The sequence below is a fragment of the Rattus norvegicus genome, chromosome 4 (genome assembly GCF_021556685.1).
Source record: "Rattus norvegicus strain SHRSP/BbbUtx chromosome 4, alternate assembly SHRSP_T2T, whole genome shotgun sequence".
Lineage (NCBI taxonomy): Eukaryota > Metazoa > Chordata > Mammalia > Rodentia > Muridae > Rattus > Rattus norvegicus.
Genome location: NC_141537.1, coordinates 9,436,298 through 9,453,683, shown reverse-complemented (window position 1 = coordinate 9,453,683; position 17,386 = coordinate 9,436,298). Strand labels below are relative to the sequence as shown.

General features: G+C 41.1%; 1 long non-coding RNA gene and 1 pseudogene across 1 annotated transcript in view; both read right to left on the bottom strand.

Annotated features, from left to right (window-relative positions):
* Positions 1-17,386, bottom strand: part of Cdk4-ps4 (cyclin-dependent kinase 4, pseudogene 4) — a 42,916-nt gene that overhangs the window by 10,826 nt on the left and 14,704 nt on the right. The window lies entirely within an intron of this gene.
* On the bottom strand, positions 3,977-4,820 carry LOC147994668 (cyclin-dependent kinase 4 pseudogene; annotated as a pseudogene).

The following is a 17,386-nucleotide window of genomic DNA, read 5'->3' as shown; positions in this document are numbered from 1 at the left end:
AATTCTATCACATTGATCTACCTGCCTGTCTCTGTACTAATACCATACAGTTTTTTAAAATCAATATTGCTCTGTGATACAGCTTTAGGTCAGAGATGGTGATTTCCCCACAAAATTCTTTTATGTTGAGAGTAGTTTTCACAATCCTGAGTATTTTGTTACACCAAATGAATTTGCAGAATGCTCTCCCTAACTCTATAAAGAATTGAATTGGAAGTTTGATGGGGATTGAATTGAATCTGTAGATTGTTTGAGGCAAGATGGCCATTTTTACTATATTAATCTTGCCAATCCATGAGCATGGGAGATCTTTCCATCTTCCGAGATCTTCTTCGATTTCTTTCTTCAAAGACTTGAAGTTTTTGGCATACAGAACTTTTATTTGCTTGGTTAGAGTCGCACCAAGGTATTTTATGTTTGCGACTATTGTGAAGGGTGTCCTTTCCCTAATTTCTTTCTCAGTCTGTTTATCTTTTGAGTAGAGGAAGGCTACTCTATTTTATATCCAGTCACTTTGCTGAATTTTTTTTTATCAAGTTTAGGAGTTCTCTGGTGAACTGTGGGGATCACTTAAGTATACTATCATATTATTTGCCAATAGTGATATTTTGACTTCTTCTTTTCCAATATGTATCCCTTTGACCCCGTTTTTTTTGTCTAATTGCACTGGCTAAGACTTCAAATGCTATATTGAATAGGTGGGGAGAGAGTAGGCAGCCTTGTCTCATCCCTGATTTTAGTGGGATTGCTTCAAGTTTCTCTCCATTTACTTTGATGCTGGCTACTGGTTTGCTGAATATTGCTTTTACTATGTTCAGGTATAGACCTTGAATTCCTGATCTTCAAGGGGTGTTGAATTTTGTGAAATGCTTTCTCAGCATCTAATGAGATGATCATGTGAGTTTTTTCTTTGAGTTTATTTGTATAGTGGATTAAGTTGACAGATTTATCTATATTGAACCATTCTTGCATCCCTGGGATGAATCCTATTTCTTCATTCTAAATGATCATTTTGATGTATTCTTGTATTTGGTTTGTCAGAATTTTTATTGAATATTTTGCATTGATATTCATAAGGGAAATTGATCTGATGTTCTCTTTGTTAGGTCTTTGTGTAGTTTAGGTGTAAGTGTAATTGTGGCTTCATAGAAAGAATTAGGTAGTGTTCCTTTTGTTTCTATTTTGTGGAGTAGTTTGAAGAGTATTGGTATTAGTGCTTCTTTGAAGGTCTAATAGAATTATGCATTAAACCCATCTCTTCCTGGGAATTTTACAGTTGGGAGACTTTTAATGACTGTTTTTACTTCTTTAGGGATATGGAATTGGTTAGATGGTTTATCTGATCCTGATTTAACTTTGATAGCTGGTATCTGTCTAGAAATCATCCAAATTTTCTAGTAGTTTTTTTTTTTTTTGAGTATAGGCTTTTGTAGTAGGATCTGATAATTTTTTTGAATTTGCTCAGTTTCTGTTGTTATGTCTTCCTTTTCATTTCCAATCTTGTTAATTTGGATACTGTCTCTGTGCCCTCTGATTAGTCTGGCTAAGGGTTTATCTTGTTGATTTTCTCAAAGAATCAGCTCCTGGTTTTGTTGATTCTCTGTATAGTTCTTTTCACTTCTACTTGGTTGATTTCAGCTCTGAGTTTGATTATTTCCTGCCATTTACTCCTTTTGGGTGTATTTTCTTCTTTTTGTTCTAGAGCTTCAGATGTGCTGTCAAGCTCTTAGTGTAGGCGGTATCCAGTTTCTGTTTGGAGGCACTCAGAGCTATGAGTTTTCCTCTTGCCACTGCTTTCATTGTGTCCCATAAATTTGGGTATGTTGTGCATTCTTTCTCATTAAAATTTAAAAGTCTGTAATTTTTCTTTATTTCTTCCCTGACCAAGTTATCATAGAGTAGAGAGATGTTCAGCTTCCATGTATATGTGGGCTTTCTGATGTTTTTGTTGTTATTTAAGACCAGCCTTAGTCTGAGGTGATCTGGTAAGATACATGGGATTATCTTCAATATGTTCAAGCCTGCTTTGTGACCAGTTATATGGTCAATTTTGGAGAAAGTACTATGAGGTGCTGAGAATGAATATACATATATATATACATATATATATGTATATATATTCATTTATATATGTATATGTATGTGTATATGTATATGTATATATAGTTTTAGGATGAACTGTTCTATAGAAAACTGTTAAATCCATTTGGTTCATAACTTTTGCTAGTTTCCCTGTGTCTCTGCTTATTTTCTGTTTCCTTGATCTGTCCTTTGCTGAGAGTGGGTTGTTGAAGTCTCACCCTATTATTGTATGTGGTGCAATGTATGATTTGAGCTTTAGTAAAGTTTCTTTTATGAATGTGGGTACCCTTGCATTTGGAGTATAGATGTTCAGAATTGACAGTTCATCTTGGTAGATTTTTTTTCCTTTGATGAGTATAAAGTGTCCTTTCTTAACTTTTTTTTATAACTTTTGGCTGAAAGTTGATTTTATTCGATATTAGAATGGCTACTCCACCTTGTTTCTTGTGATCATTTGCTTGGAAAAATTTTTCCAGCTGTTTACTCTGAGGTAGTGTCTTTCTTTGTTATTGAGGTGTGTTTCCTGTATGCAACAAAATGCTGGGTCCTATTTATGTATCCAGTTTGTTAATCTATGTTGTTTTACTAGGGAATTGAGTTCATTGATGTTAAGAGACTAAGATTAAGGAAAAGTGATTGTTGTCTTCTGTTATTTTTGTTGTTAGAGGTAGAATTATGTTTGTGTGACTCTCTTCTTTTGGGTTTGTTGAAAGATTACTTTATTGCTTTTTCTAGGGTGTAGTTTCCCTCATTGTTTAAATTTGGCTTTGTTGTGGAATATCTTGGTTTCTCCATTTATGTTAATTGAGAGTTTTGCTGGGTAAAGTAGCCTGGGCTGTCATTTGTGTTCTCTTAGGGTCTATATGACATTTGCCAAGGATATTCTGGCTTTCATAATCTCTGTTGAGAAGTCTGGTGTAATTGTGATAGGTCTGCCTTTATTTGTTACTTGACCTTTTTCCCTTACTGCTTTTAATATTCTTTCTTTGTTTTCTGCATTTGGTGTTTTGACTATTATGTGACAGTAGAAATTTCTTTTCTGGTCCAATCTATTTGGAGTTCTGTAGGCTTCTTTATGTTCATGGACATGTCTTTCTTTAGGTTAGGGACATTTTCTTTTATAATTTTGTTCAAGGTATTTACTTGTCCTTTAATCTTTACTCTCGTCTATTTTTTTTTTTTTTATCCTTAGTTTGGTCTTCTCATTGTGTCCTGAATTTCCTGGATGGTTTGGGTTAGGAATTTTTTTGCATTTTCTCTTACTATTGTGTCAATATTTTCTATGGTATCTTCTGCCCCTGAGATTTACTCTTCTATCTCGTGTATTCTGTTGGTGTTCCTTGCATCTATGACTCCTGATCTCTTTCCCAGGTTTTCTATCTTCAAGGTTGTCTTTTTTTGTGTGATTTCTTTATTGTTTCTATTTCCATTTTTAGATCTGGGATGCTTTTGTTCAATTCCTTACCCTGTTTGGTTGTGTTCTCCTATAAATCTTTAAGGAATTTCTGTGTTTCATCTTTAAGGGCTTGTACCTGTTTACCTGTGTTCTCCTATATTTATTTTTCTTTATTTTTCCTGTATAAAAAAGATATCAACATAAATTAGGTAGTGAAGAAGACAGATAAGCCTGCTCTTTAATGTAGAGAAATGGGAGGGTAAGGGGGTAAAACCTTGTAAGGAGAGGTCGGAAATTGTCATTTAAGGCTCAAAATATTCTCTATAAAGAAAAACAAAACAAAAAAACCCCAACAAAAAAACAAACAAAAACAAACAAACAAATAAACAAACAAACAAACCTGGAGGGCTTTCCACAGCCTCAGGGTAAGGCAGCGGCTGCTTCTTCAATGAGCTTCTCCCACTGAGTGTTCAAAACTGGAAAAGGCAGCCCCTCTTTTCACTCTGGGCCACTTTCCTTCTTGTTCAGGTAAGAGTGCTGACAGACTCAGAAGGCAGAGGAGATTCACTCATGTGGCCTAAAGGTTCGTATTTCAGCAGCAGCTGCTCTCCATGTTCCTCCATCTCTGGCACCACTAGCAGCACTGACCAAGGCCCTCTAGGGGCAAAAGCTCCTTGAGGTAGAGATACCTCCCAGGGGCAGTCACCTTCTGGAGGCAATCCAATGAAATCAGAGATTTTGCCCAACTGGTCAGCTTCATAGTTTCTACAGAAGAGCAGCTTCTGACCAAACACCTCTTTGAAAATACAGCCAATGCTCCATATGTCTACAGGTGTTGGCTGTGTAGACTACAGAAGAACTTCAGGAGCCCAGTACCAGATTGTAACAACCACAGGAATGAAGGTCATCTGGCTAGTTCAAAGGCAGCTCTCTTGACCGTCCCATTACTTGTCACTAGAATGAATGTTCTCTGGTCCCAGTGAATAATGCAGTTTGCATGAAGAAAATCTTAGGGCACCTAGAAACTGATGCATCAGATCCCTAGTGGTTTCAACTGGCAAGCCTGTCAGAGGTGCTTTGTCCAGGAATGTCCTCAGGTCCTAGTCTATACTCTCAAACACTAGGGAGTCCTTGATATCCAAATCAGTTCAGGAAGTAGCACAGATATCCATCAGCTGCACAACAGTGGTATGTTCCAAGGCCTCCAGCCTCCTTAACAAGGCTACCTCATGAACTGTGTGGATGGGAAGGCCCCCTCCAGTTGCTGCTCCATTAGGAACTCTCACACTCCATAGGCATCATCACCAATTTCAGCCATTGGTTCATATCGAGTGGTAGCCATTCTTGGACCAGGGGATCTTATGCTCAGCAAAGAGCTGTGGAGTTGACCCTTTATCTGGATCCAGGAGCTGGTTCTTGCAGCACCAACACCGGGGTTCAGTCCTGGGGAGCTGGATGCTTCAGGACAGACCATAGACACAGGCTGCAAGCTAGAGAGGCCTTCTCACTCCACCCTGACCATATGACTATCTCTTTCCTGTATTTCTTTAAGGGAAGTTATTTATGTTAGTTATTTATTGGTCATCATCATGAAATGTGATTTTAAATCCAAATCTTGCTTTTCCTGTGTGTTGAAGTATCCAGGACTTGCTGTGTTAGGAGAACTGGGTTTTGATGATGCCGAGTAGCCTTGGTTTCTGTTGCTTAGGTTCTTGTGCTTGCTTCTCACCATCTGGTTATCTCTGGTGTTAGATGGTCTTGTTGTCTCTGACTGGAGCTTGTCCCTCCTGAGTGCCTGTGAGCCTGTAATCTTAGGAGTGAGAGAGCAATCCTGTAAGAACATCTCTCTTCAGGTGGGATTTGGGTATGGAGGGCTGTGGGACAGCCTTAGCTCTGGGTGCAGATGAAGACCAGAAGGATCCTGTCCCAGGTTGTTTACCACTTCTTGTGCCCTATGTGCTCCTGAAGGGTCCCTCTTTGGACAGGTATTCAAGCAAAAGTTATAGTCTCTCCTGTGAGCTGTGGGCTTAGGAGTGAGAGCACTCCTGGGAGACCAGCTCTTTCTGGCAGGATTTGGGTACAGAAGTATGTGGGACAGCCTTAGCTCTGGGGACAGATGGAGACCAGAAGGATCTTGTCCCCACCCTGTCTACATTCTTAATAGACCTCATCAGTTGTCTTGTGCAGCAGTGCATTGGGGATTCTAGTATAGCTCTCATTAATATAGAAGGTTTGATTGAGTCCATACAGTTGTTCTTAGAAGGAGCAGATATGCATCTTGGAGAGAGGATCTTGCCATCCCAGGGTCCTGCTGCTGCTGCATCTTCTAGGCCACTGCTGTGCTGCTGGTTCACCACCACCTGCTGGCTCCTATGGGACTCACAGACTTCCACCACACAAGTTGCTGTTGCAGCCTTGCAGGACATACAGACTTCTACGTGAGCTGCTGCTTGCCATGGTCCACCACATGGTGCTAGCTCTTGCCACAAAGGTCACTTAGACAGGCCCTCACCAACCATACCATTTCATGTTTCCTGCTACCAGACCACTAAAATCTCACACAAACACCAGCAGTTTGGTAGGTTTTTTTCCTCCAGTTGGCAAGGACCACCCCTAATTTCCCAGACAGGGCTTGGCCAGCGTTTATGAGCCAGGGCTTGGTCCTCCACAGCCAAGGTCCAAGATAAGACTTCGAACATTGGGTGAATATTCCCTCGAAAGCAGTTCCTCTCTTCCTTCCCACTCCAGGCTCTTGCAGCCGATTAACTGATTACATCCCAGGCCTGGGTAGGGATGCTTTCTGGTGGGTCCAGGACTTGCCATTCATAGCCTCCAGGAATCTAAGTGGTGACTCAGACACCCGGCCTGGCAGAGTGCTGTTATTGAATTTCTCACTGGGATGCACGAATAATTCAATAAGTCCTCAATAGTTAATTCATTGTCTCTGAATATGCCTTCAGGGTCTGCACTGGGATATCTCCTAGAAAATTTCAAATCTCTGAAATTAATGCCCCTCCTTCAGGGTATCAAAACTGATATACCTTTGCAATAAGGTCTGGACCCAGTACCCATTAGACAATGTGTCTAAATGGCCACTTAATGGCACACTAGTTCCTATAATCTTAAGGGATCTTCATATATACTGCCAGCGATCTGGTAATGGAAGGAGGTCCTTTATGTTCAAACATTCATCTACCTTCGCTCCAACCCCTCTCTGTGCTCCTCCTGCAGCCCCACTCAATTTCTCTTAGCTATGAGACACTCACCAGATGACAATATAATCCTTGATCAGCTAATGAATAGTCTCCTCTCCATTGCAGACCTGTTTTCATGCCTCTGTAAAACCAAGCCACAACTCAGTTTCTCTTTCTCACCAGGCTATCCCAGAGCCTCCTTGCTCGACCTCTTCAGACTCTTCTCCTCCTGTGCTAGCTGCAGGATGCTCCAATCACCCTGCATTGGCACTCCTCCAATCAACCTCCCCAAGGCCACAGCCAAATCCTCCAGTCCTTCCCCAACAGGGACACTTGACCCAGCACTGGTCCTTCCACTAAGGGAAGTTGCTGGGCTAGATGGTCTTGTCAGGGTACATGTTCCTTTTTCACTAAATGAACTTTCTCAGACAGAAAGCAGACTGGGTTCCCATACCTCTAACTCATCTGCCTTTACTAAAGAGTTTCAGTACATTAGTCAGTCTTACAGTTTGACTTTCTACCATGTACATATACATATGATCCTTATTAATTTACTTCCTGAGGAATGCCAGGGAGTTTGGGAGCAGGCAAGAATACATGCAGACAAGAACCATCAAACAGATGGAACAAATCCAATTGGATCTGAGGCAGTACTTGACTAAGATCCCTGATGGATTTATCATTCACAGGTGGTATTTTAGCCAGAGATAGATTCATAACCTGCCTCCTTCTGGTCTTCACCATCCAGTCTTACAACCAGTAAAAATGTAAAAACTCCAGGAGGTCATCCAGGAAAACTCATCTCAATTTTTTAGAAAGCCTCACAAAGGCTTTATTGTAGTACACTAATCTGGACCCTGAAAACCCAGAAGGCAAGCAACTTCTGATGACCTATTTTTTTCTTCAGTGCTACCCTGACATAAAAGACAAACTTAAAAAGCTAGAGAGGTGGTCCCTAACTCCACAGGCAGAAGTTTTGGTGGTGGCCACTTCACAAAAGGGATGAGAAGACTCACAGACAAAAATACCATATGCTGACAAAGGCTGTCCAAGCAGCCCCAGCCACTGCCCCAAACTCCTGTTCTTCTAAGGCTAAGAGACCACCAGGCTCCTGCCACAAATGTGGTCAACAAGGTCATTGGGTGAGGGCTTTCCCTAACTTTCGCAAGCCAGAGGCCATGTCCTAGGTACTATCAGGAGGGACACTGGGCTGTTGATTGACTGCCCTTGTGTTGCACAGGACAGAGGCACATCACTCCCAGATAATTCTCCAGCTAATCTCCTAGGTTTGGCTATGAACAACTGAAGGATCCCAAGCTCTCTTGACCCAACCACCACCATCACCAGCAGGGAGCCCCTGGTAGCCATCATGGTATGTGGGCAACCCATCTCCTTCCTGTTGGACACTGGGGGCATCTACTCAGCCCTAATGGAGTTTTGGGGACCCACCTCTCTCTCCCATTCTATTGTCAGGGTAGGACGACAACCTTACCTTCCTCACCAAACCCCACAACTTAGTTGGATTTTTAGGGGTGTACCTCTCACTCATTCCTTTTTGGTAGTGCCAACATGCCTGGTCCCCATATTGGGAAGGGATCTTCTATAGTTGGGAGCCTCTATTTCCTTTGCTCCACCCATTCACCTAAACCCAAGCTCACCAGCAGCCCCTCTGCTCCTTCTTCTAGCCAGCCAACCTACTAACATGAATATGTTGTTTCCTTTACCAGCTTCTCAGGTAGACCCTGAGTCTGGAACGTCCAGAGCCCCCCTGCTGCTAAACATCATTCTCCTGTTGCCATACAATTACTGGACCCTGCCAGGTACATAGCCGAAGCTCATTGGGATTGTCCACAACAGATACCACCAGGCAGATGACTCTATTGTGTCCAAGGGAAACAACCAAGCCAACTAAACAGCAAGAGCTGCAGTCCTTAGGAGCCTAGACTTGTCTCACCCTCCCCAGGACATTCTTATCCTGCAACCCAAAACTCCAATTTCACCCCTGACACTTGCCAAACTCTGTCCTATCTTCACCAACCCTTTCATCCTAACAACCAAGCAATGTCTATTTGGTTAAGATCCACCTACAGCCCACTCCTGGGGATTTAAGTTTTTTAAAAACTATCATTGCTTCTTGCAAAATCTGCCGGATATCAGACTCCAACTCAAGGTATCATAGCGCCCCTTTCTCTACCCATCAGGCCAGGGGTTCTTTCCCTGGAACCAACTGACAACTTGACTTTATCCACATGCCCACTGTTAAACCTGCCAAGTACCTCCTGGTCTTGGTAGACACCTTCTTGGGGTAGTAGAGGCATTTCCCACAACTAACAAAAGGGCTTAGCCTCTGATCTTCTCTTCCGAGAGATCATTCCCAATTTGGTGTCCCAGCTTCCCTTCAGTCAGAGAAGGTCCTAAATTTACCTCCCAAATCTCTCAAATTCTGTCTAAGGCCCTAGACATCCCTTGGCATTTTCATATTTCCCACCATCCTCAATCTTCAGGAAAGGTAGAATTAATGGCTCTTTAAAAACCACTTTTGTCAAGCTGTCACAGGAACTTTACCTTGATTGGGTAAAACTTCTACCCCTGGCTCTCTTCAGACTATGAGCTCTTCCTAAGCCACCTCTCCAAGTCTCACTTTTTGAACTCATATATGGACACCCAGTCCTACCTCCTGGTCTTTCACCTAAATGCTCTCCCTCTCAGACCATCTACTCACCCCATTACTTTGACACCCTCTCTCTATCCTATGGAACTTTGCTGACCACCATCTACCTCGGCCACACTGTCCCTTGTCCACTGCCTATCAACATTGGAGACTAAGTTCTTCTGTCTCTTCCAAACCATGGACCCTCACTCCTCTCCTCTAAATGGCAGGGCCTTTTAAGGTGATTCTCATGACAGCTACAGCTGTTAACAAGAGGGACTCTCTGATTGTGTCCACCTGTCTCACCTCAAACCATTTATTCCTCCATGAAAACATTGTTCATATACATCGACACTAACAGGACCATGCTCTGTTAAGCCCCAGAAGATGTCTAGACCACCCATCTTGTCTCCAATTCCAGAAAATGAGACTCCACTCCAACAGTTGCTCTCAACACCACTGGATTAGACATGGACTTCTCATCCTCCCCCTGCTGTTTGTTTCCATCCAGGGTAGCCCTTTTATCTGGAGATTCAAGGTTCAAGAAACCCCCACAGATAACAGTCTTTCCAAATAGGGTCTCAAAACTGTTCCATGGCCAGATGCCAGGAACCGATCCAAATTGCTGTCATCTCTGTATTGGTTATCCCATCTAAGTATTATGATCTCTTTATTTGCTTTCTCTTTGACCAGACCAAAAAATTGTAAAAAAAATGGCCAGACAAATATGGGGGTTGTCCATATTGGTCTTGTCAGATACATTGATCATGGACCAATCACTTCTATCAACACTCGAGACACTCTTTTTCTATATACAAGACCCATGGAATCCCATGTGGTAAGCTCTACCATAAAAATCAAGCAGGGTCTCCAATAAGTACTATTCACATTCAGAGAAAATGTCTCAATTGCCCAACCTCTAGATATCAGAAAAGTAGGAGAAGTAATCAAACACTCTTCTGAGGTCTTTATCTCTTTGACATCCCCCCTCATAAGTGGCACTAACTTGCCATTTCACCTTTTGCTTCAGACCCTTACTTCAGCATACCAACTCCTTCCTTTATGTCACTGTACCTGGTCTTTTTAAAGATTGCTGGCTATATGTACCCCCAGGAACTAATGCATGGCTGCTGCTTACAGACTCTCCAGTGATACTGCCCAATAACCTCATCTCACCTTTTGTCAGCTGCCCTGACTCTGATGTTGCCATGACTCTATAGCTTTTCTCTATACCTCTTTTTCACATGGCAAACTGTTTTAAGACATCTAGGACACATTCTGTAGGAATGTTAGGCTCCCTAACCTGCAATAGATCCATAACCCTTGATACCCATCTCTTGCATGATGCCTGGCAATCCAGAACACATCAATCCTTTGTGGTACTCAGGTATAACATCTTCTACCTGAGGCTGGTCAGGAGTTTACAAATTGGTACTCCTTTTCCCTGAACTAGGAGTAATCCAGGGAAAGGAACCCTGCCAATCTCAATTGTAGATATGTTAGCTGCCCAATATAAGAAGACAGTTCACATTGTGCCACCCTTCGTCACTGCAGGAATAGCCATAAGCACTGGCACTGGGATAATTACTTCAATGACCCAGTATAATAAGTTCACTTACGAGATTAACAATGGTTTTCAAAACAATGTCTGAAAACATGCTTACTACCCAAAAACAGATCGATTCTCTGGCAGCTGTGGTGCTTCAGAACCAACAGGGTCTGGATGTCCTGACAGCTAAAGAAGGTGGTCTTTGATTGTTCCTCCAAGAAGAATGATGTTTCTATGTCAACCAATCTGGGATAGTGAGAAATAAAATCCAGGAGCTACAATCAGACACACAAAATTTCAAGGACTGCCAGGCCTCCAATTCCTAGATTTTTGAAAATCCTACATGGAAGTGGATGCTCCCTTTCATAACGCCTTTCCTAGTCATCTTCCTGGCATTACTATTCGCTCCCTGCCTCATTAATTTTAACGACAGATATAGAACATTTCTAACCAAACTATTAATCAGTTCCTGTTACAGGATTACTGTCTACTGTCCACAGAAGAGCCTGTTATGAATGTTTACCAAATAAAGCCTGATGGTGAAAGTCAGCTATACCCTGAAATTGACAATGTCCCAAGATAGCAGGAAGTAGCCTAAGAGACATGGCGCCCCTATTCCTTTTTCACCATTGGCTTCCCCCTCACCTTTTCCTTCTTTTTTTGTTAAGAAAAAAGAGGTATGTTGGTATCAAGAGCTGCTTTCACCTCCAGCAGTGACATCATCTGGTCACCTGTACATCTGTTGCCATGGCAAGAGCCATATATTCCCAGCATACTTTTGGTTCAGCTCCCACCTTCACTTGGGAGCAGTTACATAACATTTTAAATAAAAGGCAGACCTATGTTGCCCATTTCCTCTTTCTCTCTCTTCTCCCTCTCTTACCCACCACGCTGTTGTCTTTGCCATGCCAATAAACCTCTCCATGTGGAACTGTGTTGACCTGGTGTAGTTTGTCCAAACTTGAGTTGTGATTTCCATCCCAACTTCTATGCTAGCAACTTAACAGCACACCTGAAAGCTCTAGAACAAAAAGAAGCAAACACACCCAAGAGGAGGAGAAGGCAGGAAATAGTCAAACTCAGGGCCAAAATCAGCCAAATAAAAAGAAAGAAAGGGAACTCTATAAAGGAGCAACAAAATCAAAAGCTGGTTCTTTAAGAAAATCAGCATAATAGACAAACCCATTAGCCAAACTAAAGGGCACAGAGATAGTAATCAAATTTACAAAATCAGAAATGAAAAGAACAGAACTGAGGAAATTAAAAAATTCTCATATACCAGCACAAAAGCCTATACTCAACAAAACTGGAAAATCTAGATGAAATGGCTGACTTTCTAGACAGATCCAATGTACCAAAGTTAAATCAAGAGCAGGTAACTATCTAAATAGTCCCATATCCCATAAGGAAATAGAAGTCATTACCTCCAGACCCCCAACCAAAAACCAAGACCCAGATGGGTTTGGGGCAGAATTCTACCAGACCATCAAAGAAGAGCTAAAACCAACACTCTACAAACTATTTGATAATATAGAAACAGAGGAAACACTACCTAATTCAATCTGTGAAGCCACAGTTACTCTGATACCTAAACTACACAAAGACCCAACAAAGAAAGAGAACTTCAGACCAAAATGCAAAAATACTCGATAAAATTCTAGTGAACCAAATCCAAGAACACATCAAAACCAGCATTCACTACCATCAAGTAGGCTTCATCATAGGGATGCAGGGTTGGTTCAATATATGAAAATCCATTAATGTATTCCACTATATAAACAAAATCAAAAAATCACATGATCATCCCATTAGATGATGAAAAAGCATTTGACAAAATACAAGACCTCTTCATCTTAAAAGTATTGGAGAGATCAGGAATTCAAGGCCCATATCTAAACATAATAAAAACAATATACAGCAAAACAAAAGCCAATATCAAATGAAGAAATACTTGAAGCAATTCCATTAAAATCATGGACAAGACTGCCAGCTCTCTCCATATTTATTCAATATAGTACATAAAGTTTTAGCTAGAGAAATAAGACAACAATAGGAGATAAAGGGGATACAAATTGTCAAAGAAGAAGTCAAGGTATCACTATTTGCAGATGATATAGTAGTGTACAGAAGCAACCCCAAAATTCTACCAGAGAACTTCTACAGCTGATAAACAACTTCAGCAAAGTGGCTGGATATAAAGTTAACTCAAGCAAATCAGTAGCCTTTCTTTATACAAATGATAAATGGAATGAGAAAGAAAATAGAGAAACAACACCCTACACAATAAACACAAATAAAATAAAATATCTTCGTGTGACTCTAACTAAACAAGTGAAAGATCTGTATGACAAGAACCTCAAGTCCCTGAAGAAAGAAACTGAAGAAGCCCCTCAGAAAATTGAGAGCTCTCCCATGCTCATGGATTGGTAGGATTAACATAGTAAACAATGGCCATTCTATCAAAAGCAATCTACAGATTTAATGCAATCTCAATCAAAATTCCAACACAATTCTTCACAAACATGGAAAGAAAATACTCAAATTCATATGGAAAAACAAAAAGCCCAGAATAGCAAAAACAATTCTCAACAATAAAAGAACTTCTTGAGAAATCACCATCCCTGATCTCAAGCTGTACTACAGAGCAATAGTGGTAAAAACTGCATGATATTTGATAAAGAGACAGACAGGTTGTTTAATAGAATAGAATTGAAGAACCAGAAGTAAATCCATATACTTACAGACACTTGATCTTTGACAAAGAAGCCAAAAATGTACACTGGAAAAAAGGAAAGCATCTCCAATAAAGAATGCTGGTCTAATTGACAGTCTGCATGTAGAAAATGAAAATAAATCCATATTTGTCACCTTGCACAAAGCTCAAGTCCAAGTGAATTGAGGAGTTCAACATAAAATTAGATATGCTGAATCTGATTGAAGAGAAATTATGAAAGAGCCTTGAACTCATTGGCACAGGATAGAGAGCGGGGGAGGGGGGGATTTCCTAAACAGAACTCCAATTGCTTATGCTCTAAGATCAAGAATTGACAAATGGGACCTCATGAAACTAAAAAGCTTCTGTAAGGCAAAAGACATAGTCAATGGAACAAATTGGCAACCTAGAAATTGGGGGAAAAATCTTCACTAACCTTACATCCCATAGAAGGCTATTATCCTAAATATATGAAGAACTCAAGAAGCTCACCTCTAAAGAACCAAACAACCCAATCAAAAATGGAGTATAGAGCTAAACAGAGAATTCACAACAGAGGATCTCAGACGGCTGAGAAGCACTTAAATGTTCAACATCCTCAGACATCAGGGTAAATGCAAGTCAAATGTCCCTGAGATTCCACCTTACACCAATCAGAATGACTAAGATAAAAAACTCAGGTGACAGTACATGTTGGTGAGGATATGGAGAAAGAGGAATACTCTTCCATTGCTGGTGAGATTGTAAACTGTTACACCCATTCTGGAAATCAATCTGGAAGTTCATCAGTAAATTTGAAATAGATCTACCTGAAGACCCAGCAATACCACTCTTGGGCATATACCCAAAGATGCCCCACCATACTACAGGGGCACATGTTCCACTATGTTCATAGCAGCTTGATCTGTGATATCCAGAAGCTGGAAATGATCCAGATGTACCACACCAGAAGAATGGATACAGAACATATGGTTCATTTACATGATGGAATACTATTCCACTATTAAGAATGAAGACATTGTGAGTTTTGTAGGCAAATGGATGGAACTAGATGAGTTACCTCATCCTGGGCCCTCGCTCAAACCCAATAGGACATGCATTGTATGTACTTACTAAGTAATAAGTGGATATTAGCCAAAAAGTGCAGAATGTCTAGGATACAATCCATAGAACTCAAGTACTTTAACAAGAAGAAAAACCCAAGTGAGGATGGTTCAATCCCACTTAGAAGGGAGGAAAAAATTATCATGGGAGGCAGAGAGATGGAGGGGCCTAAGTGAGAGAGAGGAGGGGGAGGGGAAAAGGTAAAATAACCAAGTATTGGGGGGGGGGCAGGAGAGAAGCTCTAAAGGCCTGCGGAATTAATGGAAATATTTAACCTTGGAGGAGGGAGAAGGAAGAGGTACCCTTTAGAAAGTACCAGAGATCTGGGAAGTGAAAGACTATCAGGACACAAAGGGAGGAACCTTAGATGAAATGCCCAACAATAGGGAGAGGGAACTCAGAGTCCACCTCCAGTAGAAACATGGGGCATTAAGTGGAGGGATGGGGTTGCCATCCCACAGTCAAAAACTCTGACCCAGAATTGTTCCTTTCTAAAAGAACTGTAGGACAAAAATGGAAAAGAGACTGACGGAAAGGCAGTCCAGTGACCGGCCCAAATTGGGATCCATCTAAATTCCTTTAGTATTAGGCTCCAATTGGGGCCTAATACTATTACTGGTGATATGGTGTGTTTACAGACAGGAACCTGGCATGACTGTCCCCTGAGAGGCACAACAAGTAGCTGACTGAGACAGACCATTGCATTGAGGTTGAGGACCCCCGTGGTTGAATTAGAGAAAGGCTGGAAGAAGTGAAGATGAGGGTGGCCCCACTGAGAGACCAACAGTCTCAACTAACCTGGACCCCTGAGATGTCTCAGACCCTGAGCCACCAATCAGATAGAATACATGAATTAGTCCGAGGACCCCACACATATATAGAAGAGGACTGCCTAGTCTGGCCTCAGTGGGAGAAGGCAAGCGTAACCCTTTAGGAACTTGAGGCCCTAGGGAGTAGGGAGGCCTGATGGTGGGCACTATCCTCTTGGAAACAGGAGAGGAGAAATGGGATGAGGAACTGTGGGAGGGAGGACCAGGAGGACGACAATGGCTCGACTGTAAAAAAAATATAAGTAATAACAATAACCAAAACAAACAAAAAAACTAAGTCTATTAAATAAAAGATGAATAAACACTAACAGACACAGATGGAGTGAGTTTGGGCAGAGGGTAGTGAATGTACTAAGTAAGATTAGGGTTTCTCATGTCTCTGGTAGTTGCTGTACATAATGCACTAACCATTTTCTTTAAAAGTTTTGTCCTGGTTTGCTTTTCTTTTGCTTTGACAAAGGACAGATCAAAACAAACTTAGGTGGAGCATTTTATTTTACCTTACAACTTTCAGGACATACTATACCATTGAGTCTACTCAGTGAAGGAACTCCAGCTGGAACAGAGGCAGAACCCATGGAGGAAAGCTGCATGCTGGCTAGCTCAGCTTCCCTCTCCACACAACCCAATTAGGTAGGGGTGATACCACTGACAGGGGCCCGAGGTCACCATATCAATCACCAATTAAGAAAATATCACTACAGACAGGTCCACAGCAATGAGGCAGTTCCTCAATTGAGGATCTCTCTTCCCAGATGACTCCACATTAGTTGTTTTTATTCAAACATGTCCTGCACTAGTTTCAAGGGAAATTTGAATGTTTGATTGTAAAGAAACAGTAACATTTGAGGAGATACATCCACACTTGAACATTATGCAATGTGTACTTGTGTCAAAACATGGCATCCATAAATATGCAAAAGTTTTAGGTAGCAGTTAAAATTAATTAAGAGGCTATACATAGTGGCATAGTCAAGCCACTTATCCTTTTGACTTATTTAGTACAAAGTAAATTTACTTACTTTGCTGCTAAAGGTACAGGATAGGATCAAAGGAAAATTTCATAATTAAATGGAACAAGAATAGGTCTTTACTATGTCACCATCAATTAAAGAATGAGACCATCATTTCTGTAGTGTGTTGTGATGAATACTCCTTGGAATGTGCAGCACAAAGCCTTTGGTTTGATGGGAAATGATGAATGCTAATTTGAGAGTGAGGATCAGAAAGGGAAGCTTCTAAAAATTCCATAGGAGAGAAGCCTGTTTAATTTGATTTAGCTTAAGTCTTTCCTAAAAGGTGAGTTTCCCCACACTCTACTTAGCTATTTATCTCTCTCGAAAATTATGACAGAAAACAATTTTTGTGAGATACTAAGTGGTGTAGTGTTATAAATGTATTGAAATGTCAATATTAATGAGTAGCAAAATGTAATCTCTATTGAAATTTATCCGTTTGATGACACAAATGACTCATGACTGTCATTCAAAGGCAAACAGATGTTTTCACTATCATATCTGCCAGTGATGTAGAGTGAAAGCCACCATAGGAAGGACACCAGGAGAGACAGGATGGAAGAGGGACCTAAGCTTAAGGAAAGACATACTAATCCACGGGAGGAACTCAGTGAAATTCTGCTTTTGAAGCTAGAAGAAAAGAAAAAAAGTATTGCAGGCTGAGGAAATAAAACTCAATGTGAAGATTTTATTAAACTCATTGATGTGAATTTTAGGTCATGTTTTGAAGATGAGAGGACTGGCTTCCAGTTCCTGCCTGTGCTGAGTTGACCTGCTCTCTTGGCAAGAATATATCAAAACAACCATCCATCATGATCAAGTAGGTTTCATCGCAGGGATGCAGGGATGGTA